The sequence below is a fragment of the Pinus tabuliformis genome, chromosome 1_2 (genome assembly GCF_031772625.1).
Source record: "Pinus tabuliformis cultivar Carrire ecotype Pingquan chromosome 1_2, CPIR1, whole genome shotgun sequence".
Lineage (NCBI taxonomy): Eukaryota > Viridiplantae > Streptophyta > Pinopsida > Pinales > Pinaceae > Pinus > Pinus tabuliformis.
Genome location: NC_142298.1, coordinates 958,146,427 through 958,163,417, shown reverse-complemented (window position 1 = coordinate 958,163,417; position 16,991 = coordinate 958,146,427). Strand labels below are relative to the sequence as shown.

The window sequence follows — 16,991 nt, the reverse complement described above, 5'->3', positions numbered from 1 at the left end:
ATCTGATCATATACATGAGTGGCGTCGTCGTCGTAGGATGGTGAAAACTTACGTTCCCGATCAGCTGTTAGCTGAATGGTTTATAAAGTCGTTACTTCCGGCTATAACGGAAGATGTGGCCAAGGGAGGAGTCGTAACAGAGGAGCAAGTCATTGCTCGCGCTCAATATTTAGACTTAGTATATACTCAGTCTGGCACGCTCTACGACAAAATACCTGACGCCCCCAGACCTGAATTTTCAATTCCTCCCCCTCCTAAATCGAACACTGACTCTCACGCCAGCAATGGCGTGACTGGAAAACACAAAATTTCTAGTCAAAATGCAAGTGAAGAATTTCTTGCCTCAGAAGTAAATGCCATGTCGACCGACAAGGGCAAACAACTGAAGCAACCAGGGGGCAAGAAGAAAAAGAAAAAGAAAGGGAAACCCCCGACAGGGTGTCATATATGCGATGAGGATCATTGGACGAAAGATTGTCCACATATAGCTGAAGTTAAGAAACTCTTCAAGAGTTCAAAAACCCCAGCAGTATTGACTGATCCGTTTCCTGATCCAAGACAAAATCTGGTTGCTAATCAAAATGCTTCCCGATCCCAAGTGCTTATGTTGTCTACCTCAAAGCAGCAGAATAATGCTTTGACAAGGAATAAAGATTATAGGAATCCAAAGCAGTTGAACAACAAGGCAAATAAACAACCTAGTAGTTCAACAACAACTTTGACCAAAGTTGTGCCACCCATCGTTCCTAAACCAATGATAAAGTCGCCAAAGGGAGTAGTACACAAATCGACATTTAATCCTCGTGAAAAAATAACACAGGATTATAATATAATAGAGGACCTGGCCCAAATGCCGTCCGCTATGTCAACACCTAAGGTACAGCAAAATTGCCCCTCGCAAGAGCAAACTTTATTATCAGCAATAGGTGGGATTGGCCCAATGGATTCCAATCTTGTGGCCTTTGATCATAAAGGATATGACCCTCAGTTACCAGCTCAACTAGCTTTCTTTATTCAAGTGAAAGCCCTCAACAAAACTGTTCATCGAACAATTATTTATGAGGGGGCATCTACATGTCTTATGTCGATGAGTTGCTGGAAAAATTTAGGCTCACCACCCTTGTCAAAATCGTCAACGACGTTAAAAGCATTTGATGGACGATCATACACTCCATACGGGATTTTAAGTAACTTGCAAGTTGAACTGGGGGGCAAAACAATAGAAGTTGATGTTGAAGTAATCGACGGAAACCTCGATTACAACATCCTACTGGGAAGGCCCTGGATATACGCCATGGCCGCAGTTGTGTCGACCTACTTCAGGAAGATTGCATTTCCCTTTCAAGGAGGAATTACAGTCATCGACCAACAAACTTTCTTGCCCGACAGTTCACAAGTTACGGGAGGCACTCCAATGATCCATGGACACAATCATTCGCTTCAAAATATTGGAGTAGGTCTCCTAAAAGACCCTGCCTTAATGGGTACTTTTGCCCTACCGCCTCCAAGTAATCTGGCGGAAGTGGCCACAGTGGAAACCTACAATATGAAATCTTCTATATCTAACGGATTCGGAAGATTCCTAAACATTTTGTCAGCATGGATCATCGCCCTAATGGAAATACTGTAAATACAGTGGGCACCGAGGATGGTTCTTATCTCGTGTCAACCTCGTTAAAAAATGAAATAAGGAGTCATGAGGATAGTTCTTTTACTGTGTCAACCTCATTAAAAAATGAAACAAATCCCCTCTTCAAATCTCAAAGGTAAACCTTCATTCCAACCACCGAGTGGAATGCAATGAAGCTTGGGGGGCATGCACCTCGATTTGTGTTATTGTGCTGGGGGCATGCAAACTTATCACGAGCAGTTTTAGCAAAGTTCATGCTCGTTAAAAAATAAACGCACAATTGAGCAGTTTTAGCAAGAGTTCATGCTCGTTAAAAAATAAATGCACCTGTGAGCAAGCTTCCCTCCAGTGTTCAAGCTCATCCAGAAAAAATGAACCGGTAAATAACCATTTGAGACCGTAAATTCATCAGCCATAAAAGCCTTGGTCGTGTTTGCACTGTCACCTCCACTTTTCATTTGGCCGATCATTCACCTCCACTTGATTGTTTACCTATTTTGAGGAACAGTTGCGAAGAGTGATTTCACCTAGCCATCCTTGTGACACTGCCGTGATTGGAAAATTCCAACCTGTACCTGGAATCTGCTGCTATCCCTGTTTATCACTCGTTCCTCAAAATACGAGTCTTCTTTGAGCTCTTTTCACTGACTCGTAAAATATGAAAAGTTTGCCGAGTTTTGGCCTTCCAGCTCGTTAAAGGGACCGGAAGAGCTATCCCTCCTCTAGATTTTAATCTTTTTGGACCTGAGGGATTATTGCACAAAAAGATCGAGCGCTTGTCTAGTTCGGCTCGATAAAGCTATCGAACATTCATCCCTTCTGTATTGTTTTATACTTTTTCGGACTTAAGGGATTAGATGACGAAAAAGGACCTTTGGAGTTAACTTTATGTACCCTTTTTAGACTCTCTAAAAATGAAAAGGACCGAGTTGTCTTTGTCGCTAGGCTCGTTAAAAATATTGAATAGCGACAAACTTGTCTTTAGACAAGAACGAGTTTCCCTATCGCTAGGCTCGTTAAAACATAGCGATGGGCTTGCCCGAAGGGCAGGTTATAGAACAAGCATATGTTATCCTCCTCAAGCTTGACAAAAATAAAGAGGTACTGGTCAGAAATGACTGGGGAAAAATTGGGAGAATCTCAAAGCTTAATGGTAGCAAGTCGCTCTTGAACATGACACTTTTGCCTCCGTAAGAACATCGGGTTGGGTTGTTTTCATTCACCGGTCCCTTCACCATGGTCTCGCCATACCATCCACATTTGGGGTAATGCTACCGATCCATCACATCAGTGTCGTTATATGTTCAAGAGATGTCATTCAGAGAGTGTCAACCGGGTCCCATCCACTGCCATACATCATCTTTCATCCTTTCATGACCGCCACCCTGAATCATATTTCACAGATCGTTTTCACCATCATCACAATTACTAGCTCCGTTCCGTGTCACTGATGTGGGATTCATTAAGGCCCTCCTTTGACAGATCGCTTCTTGTCGACATCAGCTCATTATCCAAGAAGTTGATCTAGGAACACCCCCTCAGTACTTTGAAGCTTGCATGCCTCAATGGCAAGTTTCTCACTTCCGGCGACAGGTATACATTAATGACCTTCGATCGGGAGACTTTGCGTGGTGTTCGACGCCAAATCCTATATTCATGCCATGTGAATTGTGCTGCAGTACCTTGAGGGTCATCATCATTATCGGTGATTCCTCTCGCGCTTGTTAACAGTTTACATTATTGACTGGTAATCAAGCGATGTCTTTCCGTGTTCGACTCCAAGAAATTCTCACATGGATCGACCTGTACTTAGAGTGAAGATCGGACAAGTTTGAAGACCCCGGATCTAGTTTCATCCATCCGGGCTGCGATATATATTCAGGGGATAAAGACATAGACATGTGAAGCAGATGATCATCCTACTAAAAGGATGATAATTTAAGCAGAGAATTATCAGTCTACTATCAGACGATCGTCTGTTTATGTACAGAAAATGTATTTATAAAGCTGAGCATGGGAAATGCCCGCATCAGCTAGATCATGAAAGCAGTATGAAAAATAATGTATTGTATTGTATTTTGTTACAGGTCACCTCCTGACGATTGAATGAACTTCGGATCCTCCTAATAAAGCATTTCACCCGATAAACGACCTCATACTTTAGGGGGCAACTGTTATAGACATTTTTGTGCCTTACAGCATGAAGCATGAAATGTCAATAATCTGAGGGATCCAAAGTCCCTAAACATATTGTTCCTACCCCTAGAGGAACAAGGTCAGCAAACCACAACACTTCATATCAGTTCTCCACTGAAAAACACTCAAAAACAGGTCAATTTTGGATCATAGCAACTGCTCCACTGAGCATCTGCGTTGAATGTCAACTGCTCCATGGTGTACCTGCGCTGAATGTCAACTTCATCAAAGGCTACCTGCGCTGAGCGAGTTTGGACATGTGGAGGAATCTTTCCTCAATGTGTCAGTGCCCAGGAAGCTTCCAAAATGACACTTGGATCAAAATATTCGCCTAAGTGAAGAGTAAGAGGTTCTAAAACTCCGAGTGGAAGGTAGAATCTCCAAGTGGACTCAAGAACTGAAGAACAACTGGGGTTGAAGAGGACAACAGTCACACATCAAGCTGACTTATCTTCACTCCAAAACTCTATATAAGGATCTCATCCCATGGGATCTGGAGGCCGGAATTTTGTGCAAAGAATTGCTGTTGGTTTACAGTTGAAAGTATTGGGTGATTGCTTGAGGGAGGTGAAGAGGAGATTTCTTTCCGTCGGGAAGGTGATGCTGGATTGGGCCTCTTATGGTTGTATCACCGCCTGAATCTTACTTTCTTCCATTAATAAAGCATTTGAGGTTCTTCTATTCGCATGTGTTTCAATGATGTATTGTCTTACTTGCGTATTTGATTTATGCTAATCCTTGAATCAATTATGAATGCATGCTTCTTGTAGTTCCCTTTTCTCGTCTTGTTTGCAGGATCTTGTGTAGCTGGGCCCGTGAGAAGACAAGGAGCTGGGAGCAAGCAGCAAAGAGAGAAGATTGGATCGACCATTTGCGCAAGACATCGGTAAGTGGATCTCTTCCTTTCCTCTTTTGCATGTCATAAAGAAGTAATCTTAGATAGCTTTGCTTTGACTGTTGCTAAGGAACTATCACCCTTAGAGTGGGATAGGGTCATTCCGTGTTGGATACTTTTCCCCACAACACTGCCCCTCAACTGCAACAAATATCCTCAATCAAGTTTTCCTCCTGAGAACTTCTCACTTTAGAAAATCGATTTCTTGATCTCTCTTGGTGTATTTTCTAAATGACCCTCAAGCCCCTTCTTATATCTTCTTGTTGGACCACCAACAACTTAGATTAACTCCTAACGAAAGGCTCAGCTCGTTTTGACTTGATCTACGTCTTTATCTAGAAGATTCACCCATAATTAGATTAATACCCATAATATTTTAATTTTCCTAAGTTTAGACTTATGAACCCCATTAAAAATATTAATTATTTTAATATAATCGTCTTCGGGTGGAATTTTCCAAAACGGTTTTTGGGTTCTTTGGAATGCATGTGCCCTAGCCTCCCTGCAAACTTTGAGGCTTAGAGCACATCCTATGCTACCCCAAATCAACACTCACTCTTAGCGAGGAATGTGCTCTAGAAATATACTATTGCTGCGTACTGCTCTTACTCTAAAGCATTGTCCTTTGCGCTGCTGATGTCTGACACGCTGTCCACCAAATACTACGCTGCTACTACAATTGTGTTGCTTCCTTTGAAATTGCCACTCCCAGTGCTACATCTGTACTATAACTCCCTCTCAAATGCTGCAACTGCTATGCTGCTAGAACTGCCACTGCTAACACTGCATTTGTACTACAACTCAGTTGCAAAGAGAAGCAACTGAAAAACATCTAAAATTGGACAAGTATCCAGTGGATACACCTCGGTGCTAAAAGCATGACTGCTGCTAGTCCCACACTGTCTTCTGAAGCCACTGCACTGCTAAAGCTCTGTCCTGTGCTTGCACTCACTGTTGCCTCTCTGATCTGCGCTACTCAAGTTTTGGCGTTGCTAACTACTACATTTGTTGCTACTGCACTCCATGGAAACCACTGAAAACTCCTCCATCCCGTTACTACTGACCATGGGCTCCTGTAGCAAGATATTGATCCAAGATGTGGACTCCTCAAGGATCCCTCTTGGAGGTGTCTTGGTTGTCATGGCAAACTCCTCCTCTTGTTCGATTTTTGTGGCTGCAACCTTAGGATCATGCTTCTCATCCTTTTCCTTTTTATTCAAAGGACATTGGGATGCATAGTGGCCCATCTCACCACATCTGAAACATGTCACCTTGGAGACGTCCTTCTTTTGTCTCTTTTGCCCTTGCTTCCCCTTCGATGCAAGGGTTGCATTCTCCTCCTCCTCCTTGGGCTTGACCCACTACTACTGTTTCTTCCATCAAGTTTGACCATGACCAGGTCTCTCCTCAGCTCCTCTTGTTTTAGCGCTGCCCACATCTCATCCCAATTAGGCAATGCTGCTCTACCCAAGATACTCTGGACAAAGACTTGCCACTCATTTGGGACAGAATTGAGGGCCAGTCTAACCAACTCTAAATCCCGAGGTGTATGCTCCGCAATCAACAACTCATCACGAGTCTCCTTTAGCTTTGTGAGGAATGGATCCACACGTTCTCCCTTCTGCATATGAGCAGATTTCAACGTCTGCTGCTTGGAAGATCCTTGATATAACGTGGCCAAGGCATCCCACATCTCCTTAGCAGTTGCTCTGTTAGCAACATGGCACACCATGTGATCGTTGACTCCATCTAGGATCATCCTCTTGGCTTTTTCCATCTCAACTTTTTAACTCTTTAGCAGATCTGCATTTGCAGGTTCAACTACCACACTATCAACATATGTCTTGAGGGCATGCTCATCTAGAAGGAAAGACATTATAGCCTTCTAGATGACGTAGTTGGATGCTCCGTCCAACCTGTCTTGATCCCTCAAGCCACTGGGTGTCATATCCTTCGAAAACTATTGAACAAATCCCTGTTTCTCCCTACCGCATAGCTTCTAGGTTGGCTTACACACTCCCTGGTGGAGTTGGTAAGTCTGCTGCTCCGCTGCTGCCCAGCAAATGAGAAATATTGTTTTCCTCGGCAAGAAATCACTAAGGAAGTATTCCCTCACTATGCGATCTGCTTCCTTCTTCCAACGACTTTTCTGCCCAACACTTAGCTTGCAGAAAACTGTGTCCCTCTAGCTCTGCGATGAGGCTCTGCGTGGCTCCTTCTACCTTCACAAATTCTTGATTCGACAGTATTACCTCTATGTTGACTCACTTAGAAAGAGACATCCACGAAAATATAGCCCTCCTGGCTAGAACTACGCAATCCCTCAGGGGATTTGAACCGCTGCTTGTTGCAGCAAGTTGGCCCTTGCCTCAGTGCTAGATCTACTCTCTCTGTTTCACATCAATAACTCTGATACCATGTAAAAATTCCTAGATCTAACAATCTCTGGAATCATACTACAACTAGCTGAATCTACTTCACCTAGATTGTAAATTACATTACAAACTTATTTCAGATTTATTCTTGAAATATTGAAGTAAATTACTGAAGCAACCTACACCAAAATAAATATGATTATGAAACATAGAAACTGAGCAAGGAAATACAAACACATAGGACACCGTTATTTTTGGACAAATGTCCCCGGAAAAACCCAATGCGGGAAAACCGGTTAGCAGTTCTGAGGGTTTATTATTATTAAGCAGTAGAAAATTCTGAATACATCACTGAATACCCCATAGATTTATTCAGTTACAGAGAGAAATATTGGCAGAAGCTTAGTGAGATTACCTCACAATCACTTAGAAAAAGTCTTCGCTGTTCTGGCTGCTGGATGAGGTGCCCCTGATAGGCCCTGCGCTATCTTTGTGCTATCCCAGCGTCAACCCTCTTAGGCACAACTTCACCCAATTTGAGAATTGATCAGTAGCCTAGAGTCACTGCTCTCAGCGTTCTGGTCTCACACCCCAGCTTCCAGCTACTGAAACTGATTCTCTGCTCTGATTTTCAACTTTCTCTCTCTCCCGCTGGGCTTCTTTTGTGTGGCCCTTCTAGCTCTGTGTCAGCCTCTGCATCAAGGCTACTGGATCACTCTATGCTTCTCTCTATTGATGATTTTCAGGCTGAGAATCTCTCTCTAGAAGTTGCTATCCCTGCCCCTCAACTGCAAGAAATCTCCTCAATCAAATTTTCCTCTTGAGAACGTCTCACTTTAGAAAATCAATTTCTTGATCTCTCCAAGTGTATTTTCCAAATGACCTTCAAGCCCCTTCTTATATCTTCTTGTTGGACAACCAACGACCTAGATTAACTCTTAATCGAAGGCTCCGATCTTTTTGACTTGATCTCCATCTTTATCTAGAAGATTCACCCACAATTAGTTTAATACCCATTAATATTTTAATTTTCCTAAGTTTAGACTTAAGAATCCCATTAAAAATATTAATTATTTTAATATAATCGTCTTGGGTGGAATTTTCCAAAATGGTTTCTGGGTTCTTTAGAATGCATTTGCCCAAGCCTCTTTGCAAAATTTGAGGCTTAAAGCACATTCGATGCTACCCCAAATCAATAAGGCCGACTTGATTAAGGGTTAAATATCTAAGATAAGAACATTCCTAAAAGGACATACCTAATGAACATTCAGATGGGGTATGTGCCTTGTAGAGGTAGTGCGGTATCACACATAAAGCCTCCCAACATAATGCTCTTGAATGAAGATGAGCTTGTCTAGCTAGGCCTAAAATACAATGCTGGTCATAATATTGATGCTTACAATTAGCTTATCGATTTGACTCTTCTTATGAGAACTCTTCAATTTGAGAATGATGTTATACTGGTTATACAATTATGAATACCTCCCTAGTTAAGAGGGAGTGTTGGAAATGTGATTAGTTTCGATCTTCATAATTGTTGCTGTACTCATTTCAATATGTAGATCTTATTTAACAAACAAAAGAAGAAATCAGAAAAGTTATTATTTTCAAGCATGGGTTTCATGCTTCTTATTGATGGTAATCTAGATAAAAGCATGTTCTTCATGCTTCCAGGGTTTGTTAGGTCATAGGATTTATTTTCATGAGTCAAGAGAGTAAACATCATGTTTATAAGACCCTTCCAGGTAAAATGTAACTTGTAAAAGAATTTATTTTGAGCCTAGAAGGTCCTGGAAAACTCCAAAGTACAAGTCGGCCCTAGCAGCTTCAAGTCATCTTAAAGGAGGGAATTCGACCCCTTCGAAAGGCTATAAATAGGAGCAAATTCAACCTCATTTGGTACGTAGTCACTCACTCACAAGTTCGATCTCTCAAGAAGAAGTTCGATCTGAAGCTAGGATAAGAAAGAAAGGAAGAGCGAAGGTCCAAAAGGCAAAGAGAATCTTAGAAGAAGAAGAAAAGTTTATTTTTGGACTCTATCTCTCTCACACATGTGAAATCTAGGGTTTCTGTAGCTTCCAGGAAGGCTGAAATTGCAGGTTCGAGTTGCAGGGGATCAAGTTGCAGTATCAAGTTGCTAGAAGAGTGAGTACTCTATTTTGACCTCATTGACCCTGGGAAGATCTGTTTTGCTCAAAGGAAGATCCCTTGAAGAACTGTATTGTGTAATAATTAGGGTTTCTACAGTAGCTACAAGCCCGAAGTTGCAGGGTCGAAGCTGGAAGTTGGTTGAAACAGGATTGAGCTTTGTTGATCTGATCTTATTGGAAGGAATTATTAGAGGGGTGACTTGGTACTTGGAGGAGGACTTGGTTTAGGATTTGGCTCTTGATTGTCTCGATTTGAACCAAATTATATACGAAGAGAAGATTTTTTCTAGGTTTTCCCCTTGGAGGGGTTTTTCCCTGGCTTGGAGACTAATTTATGTGTCCTCTATTTTTTACTATTTTGCTCTTGATAATTGTTTGATGAAGAAGAACTAATAAAGGAAAACACAAGAATTTAAATAAAGTTCACAATCAATTATTAAGGTTAAGGAAAAATTAGAATTAATAGTTGCCATATTGCATTTTCCAACATCCCCAACACTTGATTTTTTTCCTTTTCCTAGTTTTAATGCTACTCAATTAACTTGTGAAGGTAAATGCCCCAACCAATTCTTTTTTTGTACAATTGTAGCACTATGAAACCTTTTCCTTTATAGTTTGAACCATTCTTTTATTGATTTTCTCTTTAGGTATTTAGACTTCGTGACTTTGTCCCATAACCCTTCATTATGGATTAAGTCCGAAAGGATTTTCAGAGCTAGAGCTAGATTGAAGACATAGATATTCTTCAACTCCCATCCATTCGCTTTCTTTAGATTTTCCACTCTTGACCATATGACCAAAGGGATTCCATCTTTTTCTCTTTTCCATGTCCATATTGTTGGAAAATCAAGGTTCTTGTAGATTATAGTGACTTTCCTTAACTTGATAATTACTTGTGATTATTAGTTGGCCTTTTATTCCTTTTATTTTCTTTTCATTAAGAAATTACCAAAACAATGAAGATCACAAAGAGACAATACACAAGATATTGGCTCCAAGCCAGGGAAAAACCCTTCCAAGGGGAAAACCCAAAAATAATACTTCTCGTCTTATAGAATCAAATCAAAATCAAAGTCAAAGTTATTCCTAAGCACCAAGTCAACCCTTCAACATGATCTCTTTGAAACGAGCCAAAATATTCCAAAGTCAGCGAAGTTCAAACTCTGTTAAAGCAACTTTAGTCAAAATCTCAGTCCTGCAACTTGAGGTTTGTAATTTCGGCCTGCAACTTTTGTTAAACACAGAAGATGAATGATAAACATGAATGTGTATCTATTATTAGCAAATGATATATATTTATAGTACATTCACATGACCTTTGGTTTCGTATTCCAAGGTCTCTTTGACTTCCTTAGACTATTCAGCTTCCACACCAACCCTTAGAGGATCAGGTGTCCAACATTCCCCCCCTTAATTCGAAGGGTTAATTATGAGTCCAATAAGAGAGTTGTAATACAAAATGTGCAAAAATGCATGGCAACACTAGGTTGAATGTGCACTCTGAAATGTTGGTATAAAGGGCAGTGGTTTAAGGATGACCATCAACACTGGAACGCTTAGTGCAGTTCCCAAAACTCTTCCAAGTTTGGCATGAAGCTCAGGTCTTCTGGTAGAGGAAGTGCTCCTGATGTTTTGAAGAGGGAAACCTTCAACAATAAAAGGGAGAACCTCAACTTGTGATGGTTTAAGGATGGCCAACAACTCTGGAAGGCTTAATGCAATTCCTAGAACTCTTCCAAAACTGGCAAGAAGTTGATGTCCTCTGCTAGAGGAAGTGTCCCCAATTCTTTGAAGAGGTATCACCGATTGAAGGCATACTCAGGGGAATATTTGTCTCTAGCTACAACTCTGAATTTTGTATGGCAGGTTGTGATTCATGCTCGCTTGATGTGACTTTGAAGTTTGTAGGTGACCATCATTCCCCCCCTGTCAGATACAAGGTGAGAAGATGAAGAGATCTCAACTGCAAGACTTTTCAATATTTGAGAACAAATCCTATTGTATGAGCGAAATATCTTCTTGGCTGTTGAAGCCCATTGCCAAGAAGCGATTAGTCCAAGATGAATCTTTGTTCTTGTAGGATGTTTGTTTCTAAAGCATCTGTTTGAAGAATGTCTGGTTTTATGACAATGCTTACATGGATGAAGATCAAAACAATGATATTTCATGTGGCCAACTCGGTCATAGTGTTGGCATTTCACAATCGGTTGTTGTTGCTATGGAAGAGGAGCAGAATCTGGAACAACCGAAGGTGAACTGTCATGAAGGAATCCAGCACTCTGAAACTGAATAGGCTTTGAGTAATTTGGAATATGAAAGGAAACCTCCTTATCATATCCAAGACCTGTTCTCTGCTTGTTGTGGAAAAACACTTCCCAAGTTCTGATGATGGGCTTGGAAAGTGCAAACTGAACTTCTGCATCTGCATGTACAACTGCTGCTTCATTGGGTACTAAATATGAATTGACTTGCTGTTTATGGGAGTCTGTTTCAATCTTCTGAACAGAAACAGGTTCAGAATGATGACTCCACTGCTATAATTCTTCCTGCTGTAGTTGAGATTCAAGCTGCAAAAACTCAATATTCTCTTGTGCATTTTGGAGACAAATTTTAATATTGGAAAGAGAGGTTTTGTTGATCTTAACCATCTCATCAACTGTGGAATGTATTAAATTATTCAGTAGTTTCAATACATCATCCATTCGATCCATTTCAAACCAATATAATGATGTTATCTTCAACTACAAATTGTCCTATAAAATGATAATAGCTACAACTATTACATGAGTAGCAGGATACCAATATCACCAAATCACTATAGCAGATAACGCAATATCAATTTCAACGCAACAAATGACTCGCTGCTGCAATGTACTTACTTCTCAAATTATTCAAACTACTCACACTGTGAAAAAGAGAGTCAATCTTCGACTTTTTTTGCAAATGAAATTTGTCCATAGTTCTAGTAGAGCTTTGTTTGTGTCATCAAGATACCAAAGACAATCAATTCCAAGGAAGCTGGATTGAACCCTGCGAACTGATTTCTCATTGCCGAACTAAAGCTTCAAAAGAATCAAGTACCTTCACCCAGTGCTAGAATCAGGAAAATTCTGAAACGATCAACGAAGTATCTTTAACACAGTGATTTGTCAAGCCCCTTTTTGGAAGGTCAAAATTCAATAATTCTTCAAATTTAACATTTGTTTGCAAAGTAATGGCGTCATAATGTAGTGCGTTGCCCAAATTTTAATGCACCCAACAATGCACAATCGTTAGCAACATTGAATGACAATCTCGATGGGAGCTCTTATTGGTTGCGACCAAGCATATGCTAGAGGCTAATGCAAACGTTCTCGCACTTTTCTTCTGACAGCTACAAATGTCCAACTCTGAGCACGTAGGGATACGACACGACCTGTACAGTCGCATATTATAGTGGAAAATTCAAAAGAGAAACCATTCAGGACGCAATATCACATCCCAAAGCCTTAGTGATGCAACTAGAGGTCTGTGAGGCTGAAAGGAAAAATACCAAAGACAATGGCTGTCGAGGAGAACATGGGGCGTAGGATGCAGTGAGTTTATGGACTCAACTTATGGACACGTGTGTATGAAATGGAAATTATGATGAGGCTCTTGACTTAGAAGCTTTTGTCCTAAAGTTAGCAACCATGCATTCGAAATTGCCTTCGTTGTTTAGGAGTATTTAATGAGCATGAAATGCGCTTACAGTTCTTGAAATGCAGAGAAGCATGGATTGCAACTATCATTGACGATTTGGACCAAGGGAATGTATATGAGTTCTTAAAACGAATGGCAGATTGCCACAGAGTCCTCGAAGAGACGTCGAATTTCTCTGCCTCTTCTTGAAATTTCGCTAACGTGGCCCTGCCAGTTGTGGTATCGAGGGAGGCGAAATGTCGAATGTTTGCTGGAAAAGACTGATAAAGGATCTGAAGTGGATGAATGAAGATCCCCCTGAAGGTGTTAACGCAGCTCCGTGGGAGGACAATCTTATGCTTTGGGATGCTACTATTATCGGGCCTCCGGATACTCCATGGGAGGGTGGCCAATTCAAGCTAACGCTACGATACAAAGAGGATTACCCTAACTCCCCTCCAACGGTTAAATTTGTATCCAAGATATTTCACCCGAATGTTAGCAGTAATGGTGGTATTTGCTTGGACATTTTCAGAGAACAGTGGAGCCCAAGCTATGGTGTAGCTAAACTTCTCCTCTCAATTCAGTCATTACTTTGTGATCCAAATCCATATTCTTGTATTAATAGAGAGGCTGCTCAATTATACATCAATGATTGCAAAGAATATGAAAGAAGGGTCCGCCAGGTTGTTGAAGAGAGCAAGTCAAATATATAGCAGAAATTTTACTCCCTTGAAATGATCAGAAATCCTTTTATTATGATTGTCGTTTCAAATACGACTTTTTGGATTTAGATATATCCTTTTCCTTACGCGTTTTCTGCTTAAAATGGCCATCCAAAAAGCAATCTTAGCAGTGGATGTGAATAATCTCTGTTTCAAAACCGGATTTCTGCGCTTTTCAATTTTTTAGAAAGAGGTAGGCAATTAGTCTCACTCCCTGACCCGTTTCTTCTCAACTACCAGGTTAAACAACTGCTATTGCATCGGATTCAAACACCAGGCGGCCTGTCTATCGGCCAAGCAATTAATCAAAATACAATAACAACTAAGCCTGCGTTGTCAGAATGCACAACACTGTTAGGACCAACCTATTTCATGATGAGGGAGCATTAGTGTAGCAGAGTCTTAGAACAATCGCAGAAGGCGTTAAATGTGCAGAGAATATGGTAGAGGCATTTTTGCTATTTGAGACCCTGGATAGAGAACCCAACACGAATCTTGCTGAGAGGTCAGCCTGATAGTGCACAACATGAAATACGCATGCACACAATAATGACAGTTCTATCCGCAGGAATGAAAAACTGACATGCGCAGAGAGGCCACAACTAGTGGCTTAAATTTGAGCAGAGAAGAAATTTGCTTGCAGCTCTGATACCATGTTAAACACATACATCGTAGCAACATAAGATGAATGATAAACTTGAGTGTGTATCTATACATTTATAGTACATTCACATGACCTTTGGTTTTGTATTCCAAGGTCTCTTAGACTTCCTTAGACTATTAAGCTTCCACACCAACCCTTAGAGGATTAGGTGTCCAACAACTTTGGCCCCCGCAATTTTTTTGGAATATAATCCTAACATCTACTTTTATTTTTTAGCCTAAGTATCCTTGACTTAGCCACATGCACTAAAAATCATGTTCACACTTGGTTTTTGGTAAAATAGCTCAATGGACCAACTTTCCTTTGTTTTTTGCTTTTAAAGGCTTAATATTATGGAAATATTTGTCCAACCACTTTCCTAAGCCATTTAGACATCTAAGTGCATGTTCACACCTAACCATACCTCATCCACTTGAGTTATTTGAGGATTGGCGCCCCACAAGAAGATTCCCCCTTAAATCAAGGGATTTGGTCCCCCAGACCATTTTAGCATGTTTTAAAGTTGCCTTCCTTGGGAAATGAACCCCTCCTCATGCTTTCCTCGTGGCAAATAGTTGGCATAGGTTTTCTTGAGTCATTGTTGCTATTTTAGGCCTCCCTTTAGCTTTTCTTAGCCTTTTCTAGTTTTTTACTAGTTTTTTCCTACTTTTCTAGATTCGGCAATTTATATATAACCACCTCCCTTTGGGATTAGAGGTTTGGTTGCTCATGTATTACTATTGTTCATTAATTTAATACATTGATTTTATAGAGCAAATTCTTTCTCTCCTCTCTTGAATATTAGCAAATGACCTGTGTTTAATTTAACTAGAATTCTAGATCTATCGGAGTTTCTGCAAGAATTCTACAAATTCACACAAAAAACCTACACAACTTCGCACATGTGGACAAAAAAATATGCTTTTCAAAGGCTTCTTCTTCATTTTGACTTATCCTTCTTCTTCTTCGCTTTCTTGCTCTTCTTTATTCTTATCTCGGTACATATCGAACTTGATTGAGTGAGTGATCCAAATGAGTTGAAGTCTCGCTTATTTATAGTTTTCTTGAGGAGTCGAATAGGCCTATTTTGACCGACTTCACCCTGGCTAGGCTGACTTGGTCTTGGAGGAGAAATTTACTTTCTAGACTAAAAAATAAAAACTTTCTTTTGTTACAACAAGTCCAAAAGGGACTATAATACATGACAAAAGTTCTTCTTTGACTCAACAAACCCTAGAAGCATGAAGACCATGCTTTGACCTAGACTTTGAGCATGAAAACCATGCATGGACAAATAAAAGAATCTTTTTCTCTTTTGATATAAAATATACAATGTCATGATTACAAAGACATTATGAAGACTGAATCTAGTTACATTCTCCAACACTCACTCTTAACTAGGGAGGTATTCATAATCCTATAAGGAGGTACAAGGATTCTCAAATTAAAGTATTCTAATAAGAAAAGTTGGATTTAAGCCATCTTTTAAATATCAATATCACAACCAACATTGTCAACAAGGCCTTAATTGTCAATCTCTATTTATATGAGAGTATAATGATGGGAGGCTTTACGTGAGATACTACAATACCTCTAAAGGAACATACACCATATAGATGTTCACTAGGTATGTCCTTTTAGGACTATTCTTATCTCGGTTTCCAATCCTCGAAGAAAATCAATCCTCTTCGACTACTCTTTTATTGGATGTCCTACCTCATCCTCGAAGAGTATCATTCTATAGTTTACTTCTATCTTAGATTTTCCAATCCTTAAGAAGTACCAATCTTAGATGCTTATCCAATCCTACGAACCCCATTCTTTCTTCATGGCCTTCACTTAGACGTATGAATGTTAGTCCTAGCCTAGTGCATGAAACATGAAGAAAATAGTATAATGTCCATTATCACTCCCTCTCAATCAAGGAAGAAATGCCCACCAAACCAAGCTTGCTTCGTAAGTACTCAAGCTTCTTGTTTGGTAGTGCATTTCTCAGAATATTAGCTACCTATTCATCTGTATGAATATAATGTAGCTTCACGATCCCATATCCTACCAAGCTTCTTATATAGTGGTACTTTATATGCTTTGTCCTAGCATGAAACACTAGGTCCTCTGTCAATATTATGCAGCTTTTGTTGTCATGGTGTATACTTGTAGGGATTAATGGTCCTTAAAATAAATATGATAACAATATTCTAAGCCAAACAACCTCTCTTCACTTGCAGCAACGTACTCGACTTCAACACTACTCAATTCAAATGTATCTTGCTCATCCATGAAATCATGGAAGATCCCAAATTGAAGCATCCACCAGTAGTGCTTCTTCCATACGTTTCACTGCCACTCCAATTAAAATTTGTACATCCCAAAAGTAGGATTTCATTTCCAATATATCTAAGGCAGTGATGCATTGTCTCACGAAGATATCTTAGGATGTGTTTGGTTGCTATCCAATAGTCACGCTTTATCTCCATCTGAAGTTGATTGAATACATTTACCGCAAAACAAATTTGAGGTCTAGTATTCACAAAATACATTAAGGAACCAATTAACTGTCTATAACATGTTGTAGGATCAACTGGACTAGATTCTGAACTCCTTAAATTCTTTAGATTAGTGATCATAGGATTTGTCATTGGATTACTATCCATCATGCCAAATTTCTGTAATATTTTGATCACATATTTTCCTTGGCCAAAATATATTTCACCAAG

General features: G+C 40.1%; 1 pseudogene; it reads left to right on the top strand.

Moving 5' to 3' along the window:
* The first annotated feature begins 13,163 nt into the window (after positions 1 to 13,163).
* Positions 13,164 to 13,622, top strand: LOC149209141 (ubiquitin-conjugating enzyme E2 1 pseudogene; annotated as a pseudogene).
* Positions 13,623 to 16,991: the final 3,369 nt, after the last annotated feature.